This window comes from Gossypium hirsutum, chromosome D13 (assembly GCF_007990345.1).
Source record: "Gossypium hirsutum isolate 1008001.06 chromosome D13, Gossypium_hirsutum_v2.1, whole genome shotgun sequence".
NCBI classification, from domain to species: Eukaryota; Viridiplantae; Streptophyta; class Magnoliopsida; order Malvales; family Malvaceae; genus Gossypium; species Gossypium hirsutum.
Genome location: NC_053449.1, coordinates 26,702,570 through 26,723,313, shown reverse-complemented (window position 1 = coordinate 26,723,313; position 20,744 = coordinate 26,702,570).

The following is a 20,744-nucleotide window of genomic DNA, read 5'->3' as shown; positions in this document are numbered from 1 at the left end:
TTTCACATAGTTTTCACATATGTTCCTAGTGACATGTTACTTGTATCCTATTCTATTCTTAAGGTTCAATTGGGAAATTTCTCACTTGTTGATATTTTGTCAAATACATCAAATATTTAGCCACGTTTCACAAAATATATCAAAATATGAAAGTGTAAGTAAAAACGATGCATTATCTACATAAAAACTTACCCCGGTCCAAAATATCAAATGTTTGCGTCTTAGTCCACGACCTTGCCTTTTCCCCTATCAAGGTAAATTCCTTGTCTTTCTTTATAATCGAGCTTGGAAGCTTGAAAAACCCTAGCTATGTCTTCCTCATGTGAAATTCCGCCAATGGGTTGAAGATGAGCAGAAATTGGCTTTTTAATTCATTTAATCACCAAATTACTAAAATTCCCTTAACTTAAAAATATTCTATTTCTCCTATTTCATGCCCATTTTTGTCCAACAAATTAACCAATGGTCTAATTACCTTTTAAAGACCTCCAATTTAAAATTTCATAGCAATTAGACACCTCTAGCTTCTAGAACTCAAGTTTTACACCTTTTTTTTACAATTTAGTCCTTTCGACTAAATTGAGTGCCCAAACGTCAAAATTTTCGAACGAAATTTTCACGAAATCATTTTGTACATCTGTATATCATAAAAATATAAGAATTTTTTCTTAGTCGAATTAGTGCTCTCGAAACCACTATTCTGACTAGGCTCAAAATCAGGTTGTTACAGCTCTTCCCTGGTATTATTACACCAGTGTCTATTTCTCCCTATCACATTGCACTAAAAGAGCTTAAGGAATTAAAAATATAGTTGCAAGAATTTCTTAATTGTGGTTTCATTCAACCAAGTAAATCTCCATGGGGTGTGTTGGTTTTGTTTGTAAAGAAGAAGGAAGGTACTTTGAGGTTGTGCATAGACTATAAGTAGCTAAATAAGTTGACCATTAAGAAAAAGTATCCATTGCCTCAGATCAATGACCTATTTGATTGATTCCAATGAGGGACTGTATTTTTGAAAATCTATCTAAGGTTAGTGTATTATCAGCTAAAGGTGAAGGAGTTTTACATCTTAAAGATGACATTCAAGACCCGGTATGGGCATTACGAGTTCCTTGTCATGTCATTTGGTTTAACTAATTCTCCTATCGTGTTCATGGACATATCTAAATCAGTTTGTGGTTGTCATCATAGATGACTAAGGAGAATCATGATGCACATATGCGGGTTGTTTGGCATATATTACTGGAAAAGTGCCTCCATGCAAAGTTGAGAAATATGCCATGTTGTATCGGTAGACGAAATTTGTGTGGACTCAAAAAAGGTTGAGGTAGTTTTGGAATGGAAACCATTGAATAGTTTTGCCAAAGTTCAGAGTTTCTTTGTTTTGGCTGGTAATTATTGTAGGTTCGTAGAGGGGTTTTCCATTATTGTTGTAGCCTTAATGAAACTACTATATAAAAATGTAGTGTTTGATTGGACGGATGAAAGGCAAAAAAGTTTCGAGCAGCTTAAGGCAATTCTGACTAAAGCACTTGTGTCGATTCAACCAAAGTCTAGAAATAATTTTCTGGTTTATAGTAATGTTTCATATATGAGACTCGGTTGTGTGTGTATGAGGGTAAGGTTATGGTATATGCCTCAAGACAATTGAAGCCACATGAGCATAATTACCCGACTCCCAACATGGAAATAGTTGTTGTAGTATTTGTGCTTAAGGTTTGGCACCATTATTTGCATGGTGAAAGATGTATTTTCTTTAGGAATCATAAAACCCTTAAATACCTCCTCACTTAGAAGGAATAGAATTTAAGGTAAAGATGGTGGATTGAACCACTAAAGGATTATGATTGTGTGATAGAATATCATCTCGGTAAAGCAAATGTAGTCGTAGATGACTTGAGCAGGAAGTAGATGACTGAATTGCAAGATATGTTTGCACATTCGAGTGTAACCAGAGATGGTGGGTTGTTAGCTAAACTTCAAGTAAAGCTGACTTTGTCTCAGTAGATTAAAAAAAAGCAATTAGTAGATGAGGATTTGGTAAAAAAAGATTCGGCAAGTAGAACAAGGTGTTAAAGGAGAATTTGATTTTAATGCAAATGGTATATTGAGTTTCTGAGGGAGACTTTGTGTGCCAAATGATGTGGCGTTAACGCACGTGATACTTACCAAAGCACATAGTAGCCTTTGTGCTATGTATCCCGGTAGCAATAAAATGTATAATGATCTCCAAGAGATGTATTGGTGGCCTGGTTTGAATCATGATGTTACAGATTTCGTGACTAAGTGTTTGGTTTGTTAAAAGGTGAAAGTGAAGCATCAGTACCCTTCAGGTTTACTCCGATCGATTAAGATTCTTGAGTGGAAATGGGAAAGGATCACCATTGACTTTGTCTCGAGTTTACCTTTGACCCTCAAAAAGGATTTTGTATGGGTAATTGTGGATCACTTTTCAAAGAGTGTATTTTTTGGCAGTGCGTACTAGCTACTCTTTGTAGAAGTTGGCGGTGTTGTACATAGCTAAGATTGGACTTCTCCATGGTGTTCCAGTTTCCATTATTATCGATAGAGATCCATGTTTTACCTCTACATTTTGAAAGAGTTTGCAAGAGGCTTTGGGTATGAAACTTAACTTCAGTACAACTTATCACCCATAAACAGATAGATAGTAGGAAAGGGTGATTCAAGTTCTTGAGGATATGTTATGTAGTTATGTAATACTTGCCTTTACCTAAATTTACCTATAACAATAATTTTCAAACGAGTATTCAAATGGAACTATTTGAAGCGTTGTATGGTAGGAAGAGTAGGACTCCTTTTTGTTGGTCAGAATTGGATGAAAAGCGGATCATTGCGCCAGATTTGGTTTCGAAAAAAAGAGCAAGTGAAGTTGATATGTAAGAGGCTGAAGGCAGCCTCGGACAGGAAAAAATCTTATATATATTTGAAATGTCATGATATCGAGTTTCAAGTAAGATATAAGGTGTTTTTGAAAGTTTCACCTTGGAAGAAGGTCCAAAGTTTCAGATTGAAGGGTAAGTTAAGCCTAATATTTATTGGATCGTATGAGGTCATTGAGAGGATTGTTTCGGTAGCTTACTGAATCAAGTTGCCATCAGAACTTGAGCATAACTATGATGTCTTCCATGTGTCCATGTTACAAAACTATTTATCGGACACATCTCATATTGTTCCGGTAGAAGAGATCAAGGTTCGACCTGATCTCACTTATGATGAGGAGTTGGTTAAGATTTTGGCTCGAGAGGAGAAGGTTTTATAGAATAAAAGAGTTTTGTTGGTTAAAGTTTTGTGGCGTAACCATAAAACAGAAGAGGCTACCTGGGAAGCTAAGGATGTGATGAGATGTCAATATCCTTATCTATTTAGTTTAGGTAAACTTCGAGGATGAAAATTTTTTTAGAGGGGGAGAGTTGTCATATCCAAAAATCGTGTTAGTAGAATTAGGTTATTAAATTGACGGATTGAGTCGGATACCAAAATTAGGGTCGTAACTAATTAATGAAGATATTAAAATATTATAATCAGGTTTTTATTTTATTAATCAATTAAAAATAAAATCTAATTATGAGATCTGATTTAAAACTAGTGAGTTTTAATTGAGTTAAGACCTAACTAGAAAAAAAAAAGAAACAAGGGGGTTACCAATAGGGCAATTTGCCCAATTTTTCAAAATTGGAATTTTACTTGGAGTCACTCACGTCTTCTTCCCTCTCAAAAACCTAACTCTTTCAAAAAATTCCCTAAACCTAATCAGAGAGTTTCATTCGAAATTGATTGATCCTTTCAAATATATTAACCCCCCAAACACCAAATAACCTTTAATTTCAAAGAAAAATAATGTTCTCTTCTCCAAATCTCGTCATTTCTCTTCTCGTGTTCAAACTCGTGTTCTCGCTATAACTCATTGTTTCCAACAAATTAAGGTAATTCAAATTGAGTTTTAAACAATTGTATGGAGATTTATTCACAGTTCATGTTTTTAAAGTAAGCTTGGATTTAAAAATGGCAAATCACATAATTCTGAGTAAACTTGTGGTTTTAAAGTGATTTTTTATTCATTTTAACCTAATTAGAAATTATTTCTCTTCAATTTGATAGATCATTACCGAATTTTTAAGAATCAAGAATTTTCCCCTTTTACAAGTTCTTGAAAGCTTAAATTTTTTGAAAATCTTAGATCCGTAGATGTGGGTAAATTTAATCATTTATATATGAAACTAAATGATATTTAGGATGTTTGAAATAAAATTGAGGACTAGAAATGAGATTAGAGTGTCAAAACTTTAGTTTCAGCAAAATTAGTTAGTTTTCAATAGTGAGAAAGGAAAGTCTTAATCCATGTTTTGTTGTGTTCAAGGTTGTTTTTAATGGGTTTGCAATGTGTTTATTGTGAGTGCAAAGTACTTGATCAAGTGAGATCCTTTACAAGCAAGTCAAAAGGCAAGGAGAAACATGTTTGAGCTTTCAACTAGTAAACAAAAGTTTGATCAATGAGTGTTTCGTAGCCGCTATTGGTATGCGTGATTGATAATTTTAATCGGATGCTTAGGATTAGCCTAAAACACTATCCTAAGTTCCGAGAGTAAGCCCTTCCTATACTTTCACATTTTTTGTAACATCATGCTTGTGTAAGATGTGTTGTGATACATGATGCTAGTGCATCAGGTAAAGTGTGATAATACACGATTGTGGTATCTGATTTGTTTTTAATTTTAATGCATGCTTATGAGGTTTGATATATGATAGCTCAATGAGCATCATTGTGGCAATTTTAGTGCAATTAAATTTATAACTAGAAATCATGTAATGTATGAGATTGTAATGTGAAACTGATGAACATAAACAGAGATTATGTGCATTAAAATAGTAAATAAATGTGTAATTATGGATATTTTCCCCTTCTGAACTCTTGAAACCATTGGACATAGTTGGCATGCCATTGGATTGTGAGTACACACCCTTGTGTTTTGTGATATAGGCGTTGAGACCCCAGGACAAGTTGGAGATATAAAGGAATGTTAAGCTAAGCTCCATTCATTGGGACATGTTGGAATGTTCGAGAGTGTTTCACTTAATGCTACAATTATGAGACATGTTAGACTCTTTGAGTCATTGGTGTTATGGAGATCTGTTTTGACCAATGTGTGGTGATTGAATCCACCTATATGTTTCATATTCTAAAGTTTCCAAATTATCATTATTTGTAATATATATGTATATGTTGTGTTGTATGTGAACATAGGTGATTGAAAATGACAAACTCATGAGATAATGAAGCATTAAAATGTTTCTTTGACATTTTAGGAAATAGGATGTGAATGTGCCTTAGTTATTTTTCTTTGAGTCATTAAAATGTTTCTTTGATATTTTTGTTAGAATTATACTTTCTTATGGTTGCTATATGTTTTAAGTTTTGTTTTGCGAACTATTTGAATGTTTATAACTGATGCTCATTAGTTATAAGTTAGAAAATTGTTGCAAGAATATTTTCAAAATACACAATTTAGGCTTGGTTGAGTTAAATATCATTTGTAAATTAAGAAGGAACACTGCTTCAAGCATTAGTTCTGCTATAGCTTTTAACTTTTAGCAAATTAAGTAGAAGTATCAATACTCGGGACCAAACTATGAATACCTTACCAAATGAAAAGTTTTAAAAAATCGATAGTAACCAAGTTTGGTATCGACACCCAAAGATGAGTATCGATAGTCGTGACAAAAATACTGATACCTCCACAAGGTATCGGTAAATTGTTTCAAACCAAATTTGCTAGAGAGCTAAAATGGTATCGATATGTACTTTAGTATCGATACCTAGACATAAGAAATTCTACCTACTTTCATAGAATCTATACTATTTTGGAGTTTTAAAATTTATTAAAATGGCCCTTACTTCTCAAGTAAATCCACTTCTATTGCCACTTAAGCGTTTAATTAGTCAAGATTTCATCTGTAACGGTTAACTGTGATAACATTTGTGTTTACTTATTGTTGTGTATGCACCTGTAAAAGTTTCGATAGTTGCTATAACATCCTATAATGTGGGTCCGATGATTGGGCCAAGTTACTGGTGTTATATTTGGTGGTATCAGAGTGTAGGTTATTCAAACACCCAAACCTAAGTTGTTAATACTAAAGACTAGAGAAACATTACCCTTGGACCTAGATTTTCATAATACCTAGACCGTTTGACTTGATTATCTTTGTACGAAATTATTGTGAAATTGCTTGTTTTGGGTAGGATTGAGAATGCTTTGCCTTTATTGAACTGTTTTTACAATAATATGCCTTGGATCATTGTTGCAACTCACACTCTTAGTTTGTTTGTGTGTGTTTATAGTAGTTACAATATGCCTCGTAGACGTGTTAAAGTGAATACGAATGCTCCAGAGGATGGTACATCATTTGCACCACATGTGCCGCTAGTGTAGGAGGTAAAGTCTGATAATACATGAATGTGGTATGTGATTTACTGATTTTAAATGCACGCTTCAGCGATTTGATATATGATAGCATAATAAACACAACTTTGGCACTTCTATTGCAATTAAATGTGTGACCCAAAAGCATGTGACGTATGAGATTGTGATGTGAAACTAATAAACATGAATAGAGAATATGTGCATTAAAACAGTATATGAATATGTGTAATTGTGTATATTTTGGTCTTGTGTACTCTTAAAACCGTTGGATATAGTTGGCATGCCATAGGATTATGAGTATTCACCATTGTGTTTTGTGATTTGGGCGTTAAGGCCCCCGGACAAGTTGGAGAGATAACATAATGTCAAGATAAACTCCATTCATCGAGACATTTTGGTGTGTTAGAGAGTGCTTAGCTTAATGCTACACTTATGGGACATGTTAGACTATTTGAGCCATTGGTGTGATTGAGATCTGTTTGTCCAATGTGTGGTTGTTGAGTCCACCTATATGTTGCATATTTTGAAGTTGCCAAATTATCATTATTGGTAATATATAAGTATATGTTGTGTTGTATGTAAACATATGTGATTGAATGTGAAAAACTCATGAGGTAATGAAGCATGAAAATGTTTCTTTGACTTTATAGGAAATAGGATGCAAATGTGCCTTAGTATGCTTTTCTTTAACCTATGCTATTGTTTATTCTAAGCAGTACTTTCAAACATTGACTGAGCTTGTTTGAGCTCAACTCTTTATGTGAATTCTGCAAAGAAGTAGTACGTCCGGGGAGTGATAAGTGGTAAGGAAGTGATCCGCGCAAGGCATTATGGTTAAGTATGTTTCGTGATTTTGAATTCTAGAAAGAAAGGCACTGTGGGATATTTTTGTTAGAATTAGAATTTCTTATGGTTTCTATATGTTTCAAGTTTTTCTTTGCGGACTATTTGAATGTTTATAAATAATGCTCATTGGTTATACGTTAGGAAATTGTTACATGAATATTTTCATAATACACGGTGTAGGCTTAGTTGAGTTAAATATTAGTTGTAAATTAAGCAGGAACACTACTTCAAGCATTTTAAGTATGCTTTAACTTGTGGACTTTTAGCAAGCTAAGTAGAAGTATAAATATTCGGTACCAAAGTATCAATACCTTACCAAATGAAAAGTTTTCAAAAATCAACAGTAACCAAGTTTGGTATCTATACCCAAAGATGGGTATCGATACTCTAGATAGAAATACCGATACCTCCACAAAGTATCGATAAATTATTTTAAACCAAATTTTGTAGAGAGCTAAAATGGTATCATTACGTACTTTAGTATCGATACCTAGACATAAGAAATTATACCTGATTTTTTAGAATCTATACATACTCTAAAGTTTTAAAATTTATTAAAATGGTCCTTACTTCTCAAGTAAATCCACTTCTAATGCCATTTAAGAATTTAATTACTCAAGATTTCGTCTGTAACAGTTAACTGTAATAACATTTGTATTTACTTCTTGTTCTGTATATACTTGTATAAGTTCCTATAGTTGTTGTAACATCTTATAACGCGGGTCCGACGCTTGGGCCGAGTTAGCGGTGTTACATTTAGTGGTATCAGAGTGTAGGCTATTCAAACACTCAGACCTAAGTTGTTAATACCCAGGACTAGAGTAACGTAACCCTTGGACCTAGATTTTCATAATACCTAGACCGTTTGACTTGAGTATCTGTGCATGAAATTATTGTGAAATCCCTTGTTTTGGGTAAGATTGAGAACACATTCCCTTTATTGAAATGTTTTTACAATAATATGCCTTGGATCATTTTTGCAACTCACACTTTTGGTTTGTTTGTGTGTGTTTATAGTAGTTACAATATGTCTTGTAAAAGTGCTAATGTGAATACGAATGCTCTAGAGGATGGTCATCCTTTGCACCACATGTGCCGCTAGTGTAGGACGTAAAATGTGATAATACATGAATGTGGTATGTGATTTCCTAATTTTTAGCGCACGCTTAAACTGTTTGATATATGATAGCTCAATAAACACAACTATGGCACTTCCGAACATTCACTGAACTTGTTTGAACTCAACTCTTTATTGAATTCTGCAGAGAAATAGTACATCTAAGGAGTATGAAGCGGTAAGGAAGTTATTCGCACAAGGCATTGTGGTTTAGTATGTTTCGTGGCTTTCAATTCTAGGAATAAAGGCAATGTGGGATATTTTTTTGTTAGCATTAAACTTTTTTATGGTTTCTGATGCGATCCCGATCGCATCATGTTACGACACAACTCGATGCTACCGAGATTGGCCTAAACTCGAGGGGCCCAAGTGCAAAATGAAGTTTTTAATTTTAGTTTGTCAATTTGGCTGCTGGAAAATAAGGACTTTGATTCATTAATTTTTAGTTATTTTAGTTTGTGTTTTTAATTATGTCATAGTTTGCACATCATTAATATGTGTTCTGCATTTAATAAAGTCATGCATTATGTAACTTTCATGTTAGTTAAGTTTGCATCATTAAATTAAGTCAAGTTAGTTTAATTATGTAACTTTCATGTTAGTTAAATTTGCATTTCAAAACCATGCATTTAAGCATCTTAGTTTAATAAATGAGTTGCTGGACATTTATTCAACTCATCTTAGTTTTAATTAATAAGTGTTTTTGTTGAACATTATTTAATAAGTGTTGTTCTTAATTAATCTAGTTCCTAGGATTATTTATTGATGCATGAGTTAAGTTCATTTAATTATGCTTCTTTAATTAAACTATTTGCTGGAATAATTATTGCATATATGTTTTAGTTCATTTATTTAAGTAAGTTTAATGTGTGTTATGATTAATAAGTGTTTTCCATGTGTTTAATAAACTCATTTTAATGTGTTTATTGCAGGTGACTTTTAAGCTCATAGTGGTTACAATTCAAGGCTATTATACATTTAATTAAGTGGCTGTTCAAGTTATTTTCAGTTACAATTAAAGGGGTTGTTATAAAGGAAGCTTAAACATCATTAAAGGAGTGTTTAAAGAGCATTTTATGACCGTTAAAATTTGGCAGCAACCTTTCTTCTTCCAGAAGTTTTTTGGAGCTTTCAAGAGAATTTAATCAAGCCTTAAAATGTCATTATGGAGCTGGTTAAAAGATGGTGCCTATTCAGCTGGCCAAGGACAACTCAAGAGTCATTTTTAAGCCATTAAAGACATTCAAATCAGCTGAATTGAAGTGATTTTTATGGAAGGAGTTAGTTGGTTCAAGCATAAGAAAAGACATGAGTTTTTATGGTACATTAAGTTGGATGTTTTTGACCATTCGGTTACCTTGTTCTAGCATTATAAATAGATGTAATAAGCCATAGAGATGGAACTTTTGCTGAATATAGATGAAATATTTGAATTGTGAGCTATCCAATTCTCTTTGTTCTTACGGAATTGATTTGACTTATCAAGCATAGCTTGTGGCGTCCATCTTTTCTTTGTTGTTGAACTTATCACCTTTGGCGTGGCATTCGAAACACCTTTGGTTCCTATCATAGTTGATAGTGGGTCAAGGTTCCTTGCTGTTTCTTTAAACTGAAAAACACCTAAGAACCATTTTGAGACTCGGGTCAACAATTCATTATTGCCGGTTCATTCTCGGTCTTAGCCAATTAATTTGTTCTTGTTTCCTATTTATTTTGTTTATTACCTTTGTCTGAAGCCATTATCTCTATTTTTGTTTCTTTTAAACCGAAACAATTCTATTCTACTCAATTCACGATCGGGCAACACAAATACGACTCGACTCAACACCAAGGCGGATCGTATCATTTGGTATCAGAGCTAGCGAATTTGGAGTAAGAATCGACGTTGTCGGCATTACGGTATAGTAGTTTTTTTCAAAAATAAAAAAAAAAACAAAACAAAAAAAACTCAAAAAAAATCAAAAAAAAATTGAAAAAAAATTAGTTTCCATTCAAACTCAAAAGATTTGTTATCAAGTTGTGAAAAAATAATAATAAAATTTCATGAAAAAAAATTGTGAAAAGAAAAAAAGCTAGTTTTGAAATTTTGTTTTTGTTTGCTGCCCAAATTTTAGTCATTACTACCTTCTACTATCTCGCCACACCCAACCTTTTCATTTCTTTGTTTCAAGCCTACCATTCATTGTCCTACAATATTCTTACCAAGCCCAAACATCAAGTTTGGAAGCCGACCGACAACAACTGCCTATTAAGTTTAAATAATTCCAAAGAACTTAGAGAGGAGGAGTGAGTGGAAAGAGGCAAGAGAGTAGTGAGTTTATTCGAGGGAAAAAAAAGCCAAGTGTGTGAGATTTCTTTGTGAGTGGATAGTGAGATTCTTTGTTGTGAGTTCTTAAAAAAATGTCACGAAGTCTGGAAAAAAATTCAGACAAGGGAGTTGGATTCCGTCCTGTAAGAATTGTTGGAGGAAGTGTGCCAGATTTTACACTCCAAGCCTTTACGCATGAAATGGAGCATCTATTTGATCGAAAACTCAAACCCATCATGAAATGATTGGATCGTGTCGAAGAGTGGAGTCATCGAGCAAGAATCCAACGAGAGCAAATTTATCCAAATGAAAGGACGGAAATGAGATCATCAAGGAGACGAACATTTGACAAATATGTGAAAAGAGACCCTTATCCAGATTCCTATTCTTCAAGGAATTTAGGCCGAAATAAATCCAGCTACGAGTTTGAAGCCTATCAAGGTAGCGAACGAGAAAGCACAAGTCATTCTTCGTATGCATCAAAGTATTCATCTACGGAAAAATCCTTACGAAGAAGTGAATGTGTTTCGTATAAGAACTCATCCATGGAGGTTTATTCACGAAGAGTTGATCGTGACTCTTATGAAGATTCTTCCACTTCTTTCCAACGAAAAGTCTATTGTTCTGATTCTTTTGTATTATCTCCATTTTGTAATAAAGTTGAGAGAAGAAAAAGAGAGACGAGAGAAAAAGAAACCAAAAAAGAAATGAAAATTGAAAAAGAGAAAAAGATTGCAGAAAGAAAAGAAAGAGTGCGAGAAACAAGTGTTGTTGAAATGAAAGAGAATTGATGAGTGAAAATGAGTTTTCAACAAACAAAGAGATTGTGGAAAAAGAAAGAGAACTTCAAAAAGAAATGAGTGGAAAAGATGAAAGTAAACAAGAAAAAGCGAGGAATGTTTTTACTAACCAATCTGCGAGTTGTCCTCGTATTGTTTCTTCTTTCCAGGTTTCTAGAGATTCAAATGACAAGTTTCAACTTCATTACCTTTCTGATGAGAGACGATTCCATTTGATCGAAAAAGGTAAGGTTCAAGCGCTTAAAGGTAAGCAAGGTAAGGAGTTTTTAGTCAATGAATCATGGCAATCAAGTTTGAAAGTTGTTGATAAAATTTCCGATAACTTAGTTTTTAAAAGATCTCCTTATTTTGATTTGGTTAATTGTTACTTGCTATTTGTGGTTGGTAAATTCGTTTTAAGTGGAGGCATAAAGAGTTGTTCACTCAATAAGTTTTGTGTTGAAAAATCTTTTGATTTTGTTCGATTAAATCCACAAATACAAAATCTGATCATGTTTGATAAAGAGTTTTCATGTGAAACGCTCAATCTGTTTGATCGTGATGGTAATGAAAATTTTTTAACTCTTAGTGTGAAATCTTCGTATATTTGCATAAGATTTGAGAGATTTGATTTTTTGAATTTATTTTTGCCTACATCTTCTTTATTTGGCATGTGTGATGTCTTGGTGAAAGTGAAGTTCTTGTTATGTTACGGAACGACCGATCAAAACCATGTTTTTAAACCCGGAGCCTGTATTCCTAAGTTGACGTCAAGCGAAGGTGAGTATCAAAACTGTATTTTGAATCAATGTGTTGACCCCTTCTATTTGAGTCAAGTTTTATCTTTATTTAGTTCGAAAACCAAACATGTGAATTTCATTGGTTTTCCAAGTCAAAATCAAATTTTTGATTCTGGAGATTGTTGTACATTGTTGCTTAATGGATTCGAACATGTGTTGCATGATTTAAACTTTAATGTGCTTCAAGTTCTTCATAAGTTACTAGCCATGAATTTTTCCGGACGAATTGAAATATTGTACAAAAACTTTGTCTTTCATCCCGGTGAATGCTGTTCCATATCATTGTTCAAGGGATTTGGACCATGGAATTCTAATTTTCGAAACTATAATCTTCAAATACCTTGTGAATCAGGTTTGTTTCCATCGAAGAAAAAGGTAAAACCAATTTCTGTTTTTGATCCCGGTATTGATTCATGTGTTGTTCTTTTGAGTTTATTTGTTCAAGTTGTGACTAAAATCTTGGAAAGTTCTTTTGTGTTTAATCTTCATTATGTCACTAATTTGTTTTATTGTTTTGTAGGTGGCGATGTTAGCTGGTACCCTCCTAAAGAGGGAGGGCATGCAAATAATCTACTTTCTTGTCGAGCCGTATATGATTCTCACGTTCTTGAAAGTGACTTTGTCAGGTTTATGACCAATGGGGTTTGTGACCTTGAGAGGTTTGTTGCGAGCAAATGGCCCGATTTGAGGACAAATCATTTTCAAGAGGGAGGGTATGATGCGATCCCGGTCGCATCATGTTACGACACAACTCAATGCTACCGAGATTGGCCCAAACTCAAGGGGCCCAAGTACAAAATGAAGTTTTTAATTTTAGTTTGTCAATTTGGCTGCTAGAAAATAAGGACTTTGATTCATTAATTTTTAGTTATTTTAGTTTGTGTTTTTAATTATGTCATAGTTTGCACATCATTAATATGTGTTCTGCATTTAATAAAGTCATGCATTATGTAACTTTCATGTTAGTTAAGTTTGCATCATTAAATTAAGTCAAGTTAGTTTAATTATGTAACTTTCATGTTAGTTAAATTTGCATTTCAAAACCATGCATTTAAGCATCTTAGTTTAATAAATGAGTTGCTGGACATTTATTCAACTCATCTTAGTTTTAATTAATAAGTGTTTTTGTTGAACATTATTTAATAAGTGTTGTTCTTAATTAATCTAGTTACTAGGATTATTTATTGATGCATGAGTTAAGTTCATTTAATTATGCTTCTTTAATTAAACTAGTTGCTGGAATAATTATTGCATATAAGTTTTAGTTCATTTATTTAAGTAAGTTTAATGTGTGTTATGATTAATAAGTGTTTTCCATGTGTTTAATAAACTCATTTTAATGTGTTTATTGCAGGTGACTTTTCAGCTCATAGTGGTTACAATTCAAGGCTGTAATACATTTAATTAAGTGGTTGTTCAAGTTATTTTCAGTTACAATTAAAGGGGCTGTTATAAAGGAAGCTTAAACATCATTAAAGGAGTGTTTAAAGAGCATTTTATGACCGTTAAAATTTGGCAGCAACCCTTTTTCTTCCAGCATTTTTTTGGAGCTTTCAAGAGAATTTAATTAAGCCTTAAAATGTCCTTAAGGAGCTGGTTAAAAGATGGTGTATGTTCAGCTGGCCAATGACAACTCAAGAGTCATTTTTAAGCCATTAAAGACATTCAAATCAGCTGAATTGAAGTGATTTTTATGGAAGGATTTATTTGGTTCAAGCATAAGAAAAGACATGAGTTTTTATGGTACATTAAGTTGGATGTTTTAGACCATTCGGTTACCTTGTTCTAGCATTATAAATAGATGTAATAAGCCTTAGAGATGGAACTTTTGCTGAATATAGATGAAATATTTGAATTGTGAGCTATCCAATTCTCTTTGTTCCTACGAAATTGATTTGACTTATCAAGCATAGCTTGTGGCGTCCATCTTTTCTTTGTTACTGAACTTATCACCTTTTGTGTGGCGTTCAAAATACCTTTGGTTCCTATCATAGTTGATAGTGGGTCAAGGTTCCTTGCTGTTTCTTTAAACCGAAAAACACCTAAGAACCATTTTGAGACTCGGGTCAACAATTCATTATTGCTGGTTCATTCTCGGTCTTAGCCAATTAATTTGTTATTATTTCCTATTTATTTTGTTTATTACCTTTGTTTGAAGCCATTATCTCTATTTTGTTTCTTTTAAACCGAAACGATTCTATTCTACTCAATTCACGATCGGGTAACACAAATACGACTCGACTCAACACCAAGGCGGATCATATCAGTTTCTATATGTTTCATGTTTTGATTTGCGAACTATATAAACGTTTACAAAATATGTTCATTGGTTATACGTTAGGAAATTATTGCATGAATATTTTCGGAATACAAAATTTAGGCTTGGTTGAGTTAAATATCATTTGTAAAATAAGCAAGAACACTACTTCAAGAATTAAGTATGCCTTAATTTCTGGACTTTTAGCAAACTAAGTAGAAGTATCGATACTCAGGAATAATTTATCAGTACCTTACCAATGGAAAAGTTTTCAAAACTCAACAGTAACCAAGTTTGGTATCGATACCCAAATATGGGCATCAATACTTTGGATAGAAATACTGATACCTCCATAAGGTATCGATAAATTATTTTAAACCAAATTTTGCTAAGAGCTAAAACGGTATCGATACGTACTTTAATATAGATACCTATACATTAGAAATGGTACCTACTTGTTTAGTACCGATACTTACTTTGGATTTTTAAAATTTATTAAAATGGACCTTACTTCTCAAGTAGATCCACTTCTATTGCCACTTAAAAGTTTAATTAGTCACAATCTCATCTGTAACGATTAAATGTGATAAAATTTGTCATTTCTTGTTGTTGTGTATGTACTTGTATAAGTTTTGATAGTTTTTGTAACATCCTATAATGCGAGTCCAACGACTGGGCTGAGTTAGTGGTGTTACATTTGGTGGTATCAAAGTGTAGGTTATTCAAACACCCGGACTTAAGTTGTTAATACTCGGGACTAGAGTAACGTAACCCTTGGGCCTAGATTTTTATAATACCTAGACTGTTTGACTTGAGTATCTTCATAATAAATTATTGCAAAATTGCTTGTTTTGGGTAGGATTGAGAACATATTACCTTTATTGAAATGTTTTAAAAATAATATGCCTTGGATCATTGTCACAACTCACACTCTTCGTTTGTTTGTGTGTGTTTAAAGTGAATGTGAATGTTGTAGAGGATGGTACATCCTTTGCACCACATGTGCCGCTAGTGCCGAAGGTAAAGTGTGATAATACATGAATGTGATATGTGATTTATTGATTTTTAACGCACGTTTAAGCGGTTTGATATATGATAGCGAAATGAACACAACAATGGCACTTCTATTGCAATTAAATGTGTGACCGAAAAGCATGTAATGTATGAGATTATGATGTGAAACTAATAAACATGAATAGAGATTATGTGGATTAAAATAATAAATAATATGTGTAATTGTGGATATTTTGGTCTTGTGAACTCTTAAAACCAATGGATATAGTTGGTATGCCATACGATTATAAGTACTCACTCTTGTGTCTTCTGATTTGGGCGTTGAGGCACCAAGACAGGTTGGAGAGATAAGCGAATATCGAGAGAAGCTCTATTTATCGGGACATGTTGGTGTGTTAGAGAGTGCTTAGCTTAATGCTACACTTATGGGACATGTTAGACTATTTGAGTCATTTGTGTGATGGATATTTGTTTTGTCCAATGTATGGTTATTGAGTCCACCTATTTGTTGCATATTCTCAAGTTGTAAAATTATCATTATTGTCACTATATATAACTATATGTTGTGTTGTATGTGAACATATGTGCTTGAATATGACAAACTCATGAGATAATGAGGCATGAAAGCGTTTCTTTGGCTTTGTAAGAAATAGGATGCAAATAATTCTTAGTATGCTTTATTAAAACCTATGATATTGTGCATGCTTTGTTGTACTTTCGAACATTCACTGAGCTTATTCGAGCTTAACTTTTTATCTAAATTCTACAGAGGAATAGTATGTCCGGGAAGTCTGAAGTGGCAAGGAAGTGATCTGCCCAAGGCATTGTGGTTAAGTATTTTTCGTGGTTTTGATTTTTAGGAATAAAGGTAATGTGGGATATTTTTTGTTAAAATTAGACTTTCTTATGGTTTCTATATGTTTCATGTTTTGATTTGTGAACTATTCTAATGTTTATAAAACATGCTCATTGGTTATACGTTAGGAAATTGTTGCATGAATTTTTTTGGAATACACAATTTAGGCTTGGTTGAGTTAAATATCATTTGTCAATTAAACAGGAACACTACTTCAAGAATTAAATATGCTTTAACTTCTGGACTTTTAGCAAACTAAGTAGAAGTATCGATACTCTAGAATAATGTATCAGTACCTTACCAAAGGAAAAGTTTTCAAAACTCAACAGTAACCAAGTTTAGTATCGATACCCAAATATAGGTATCGATACTTTGGATAGAAATACCGATATCTTCATAAGGTATCCATAAATTAATTTAAACCAAATTTTGCTAAAAGCTAAAGTAGTATCGATATCTTCATAAGAGATCCGTTTGTCCAATGTGTGGTTATTGAGTCCACATATATGTTGCATATTTTGAAGTTGCCAAATTATCATTATTGGTAATATATATAAGTATATGTTGTGTTGTATGTAAGCATATGTGATAGTATTGTTCGAAAAGCATATAATGTATGAGATTGTGATATGAAACTAATAAAAATGAACAAATAATATGCGCATTAAAACAATAAATAAATTGTGTAATTGTTGGTATTTTGGTCTTGAGAACTCTTAAGACCATTGGATATAGTTCGCATGCCATAGTATTATAAGTACTTACCCTTGCGTCTTCTGATTTGGGGTTGAGGCCTCAAGACAGGTTGGAGAGATAAGGGAATATCGAGCAAAGCTCCATTTATCGGGACATGTTGGTGTTTTAGAGAGTGCTTAGCTTAATACTACACTTATGGGATAGTTAGACTCTTTGAGTTATTGCGGTGATGGAGATCCATTTTATCCAATGTGTGGTTGTTGAATCCACCTATATGTTGCATGTTCTCAAGTTGTCAAATTATCATATTAGTAATATAGATATGTTGTGTTGTATGTGAACATATGTGATTGAGTATGACAAACTAATGAGATAATGAAGTATGAAGACGTTTCTTTGACTTCACAAGAAATAAGATGCAAATATGCCTTAGTATGCTTTTGTTTAACCTATGCTATTGTGTATGCTTAGTGGTACTTTTAAATATTCACTAAGCTTGTTTGAGCTTAACTCTTTATCTAAATTCTGTACAAAAATAGTACGTCTAGGGAGTGTGAAGTGGCAAGCAAGTGATCTGTGTAAGGCATTCTAGTTAAGTATGTTTCGTGGTTGTCAATTCTAAGAATAAAGGCAATGTAAGAATTTTATTTAGAATTAATCTTTCTTATGCTTTCTATATTTTTCAAGTTTTGATTTGCAGACTATTTGAATATTAATAAATCATGCTCATTGTTTATACATTACGAAACTGTTGCGCGAATATTTTCAGAATACATAATTTAGGCTTTGTTGAGTTAAATATCATTTGAAAATTAAGAAGGAACACTAGTTCAAGCATTAAGTATGCTTTAACTTCTGGACTTTTAGCAAACTAAGTTAAAGTATCGATACTCGGGAACAGAGTATCCGTACCTTACCGAAGGAAAAGTTTTCAAAACTCGACAGTAACCAAGTTTGGTATCAATACCCAAATATTGGTATCAATAATTTGGATAGAAATATCGATACCTGCACAAGGTATTGATAAATTGTTTTGAATCAAATTTTGGCAGAAAACTAAAATGGTATCGATAAGTACTTTAGTTTGATACCTAACAAATAAGAAACAACAGCTGCTTGTTTAGTATCAATACTTACTCTGGTGTTTTGAAATTTATTAAAATGTTACCTACTTTTCAAGTAAATCCACTTCTATTAATGCTTAAAAGTTTAATTAGTCATGATTTCATCTTTAACAGTTAACTATGATAACATTTCTACTTATATGTTATGTGCATGTATTTGTATATGTTCTAGTAGTTGTTGTAACATCCTGTAACTTGAGTCCGATGACTGGACCGCGCTAGCGGTGTTACGTTTGGTGGTATCAGAGTGTAGGTTACTCAAACACTCGGACCTAATTTGTTAATACTCGAGACTAAGGTAACATAACCCTTGGACTTAGATTTTCATAATACCTAGATTGTTTGACCTGAGTATCTTTGTTTGAAATTATTGTGAAATTGCTTGTTTTGGGGTATGATTGAGAACATATTGCCTTTATTGAAATGGTTTCACAGGAATATGCCTTGGATCGTTTCTGCCACTCACACTTTTGGTTTGCTTATGTGTGTTTATGGTAGTTACAATATGTTTCGTAGACGTGTTAATTTGAATGCGAACACTCTAGAGGATGATACATCCTTTGTACCACCTGTGCTGCTAGTGCAATAGGAAAAGTGTGATAATACTTGAATCTGGTATGTGATTTACTGATTTTTAAACCACGCTTATGAGTTTTTATATATGATAGCGCAATGAACACCTTTGCAATATTTCTACTACAATTAAATGTGTGACTAAAAAACATGTCATATATGAGATTGTAACGTAAAACTGCTAAACTTGAACAGAGATTATGTGCATTAAAACAATGAATAAATATGTGGAATTATGGATATTTTGGTCTAGTGAACTCTTGAAACTGTTGGATATAGTTGGCATGTCATAGGATTATGAGTACTCATCCTTGTGTTTTCTGATTTGGGCGTTGAGGCCCTAGGATAGATTGGAGAGATAAGGGAATATCGAGTTAAGATCCATTCATCGACACATTTTGGTGTGTTAGAGAGTGCTTAGCTTAATGCTACACTTATAGAACATGTTAGACTCTTTGAGTTATTGGTGTGATGGAGATCCGTTTTGTCCAATGTGTGGTTATTGAATCCATCTACATGTTGCATACTCTCAAGTTGTTAAATCATCATTATTGGTAATGTATATGTATATGTTGCATTGTATGTAAACATATGTGATTGAATATGACAAACTCATAAGATAATGAAGCATGAAAATGTTTCTTTGACTTCGCAAGAAATAGAATGCAAATATGCCTCAGCATGCTTTTGTTTAACCTATGCTATTGTGTATGCTTAGTAGTACTTTCAAACATTCACTAAACTTGCTTGAGTTTAACTATTTATCTAAATTTTGTATAGAAATAGTACGTCTAGAGAGTGTAAAGTGGCAAGGAAGTGATTCGCGCAAGGTATTCTGGTTAAGTATGTTTCGTGGTTTTCAAATCTAAGAATAAAGGCAATGTGGGATTTTTTATTTAGAATTAATCTTTCTTATGGTTTCTACATGTTTCAAGTTTTGATTTGTGGACTATTTGAATATTAATAAATTATGCTCATTGTTTATACGTTAGGAAACTGATGCACGAATATTTTCAGAATACACAATTTAGGCTTTGTTGAGTTAAATATCATTTGTAAATTAAGAAGGAACACTAGTTCAAGCATTAAGTATGCTTTAACTTCTGGACTTTTAGCAAACTAAGTAAAAGTATCAATACTCAGGAGCAAAGTATTCGTACCTTACCGAAGGAAAATTTTTCAAAACTCGACAGTAACAAAGTTTGGTATCGATACCCAAATATGGGTATCGATAATTTGGATAGAAATATCGATACCTGCACAACATATCGATAAATTGTTTTGAATCAAATTTTGGCAGAGAACTAAAATGATATCGATAAGTACTTTAGTTTGATACCTAACACATAAGAAACAACAGCTACTTGTTTAGTATCAATACTTACTCTTGTGTTTTGAAATTTATTAAAATGTTACTTACTTCTCAAGTAAATCCACTTCTATTACTGCTTAAAAGCTTAATTAGTATGATTTCATCTTTAACAGTTAATTATGATAACATTTCTACTTATATGTTATGAGCATGTTTTTGTATAAGTGCTAGTAGTTGTTGTAACATCCTGTAACTTGAGTCCGGTGACTGGACCGAGCTAGCAGTGTTACGTTTGGTGGTATCAAAGTGTAGGTTAGTCAAACACTCGGACCTAATTTGTTAATACTCGGGACTAGGGTAACATAACCCTTGGACTTAGATTTTCATAATACCTAGACTGTTTGACTTGAGTATCTTTGTTTGAGATTATTGTGAAATTGCTTGTTTTGGGGTAGGATTGAGAACACATTGCCTTTATTGAAATGGTTTCACAGGAATATGCTTTTGATTGTTTCTACCACTCACACTCTTGGTTTGCTTATGTGTCTTTATAGTAGTTACAATATGCTTCGTAGACGTGTTAATTTGAATGCGAACACTACGGAGGATGATACATCCT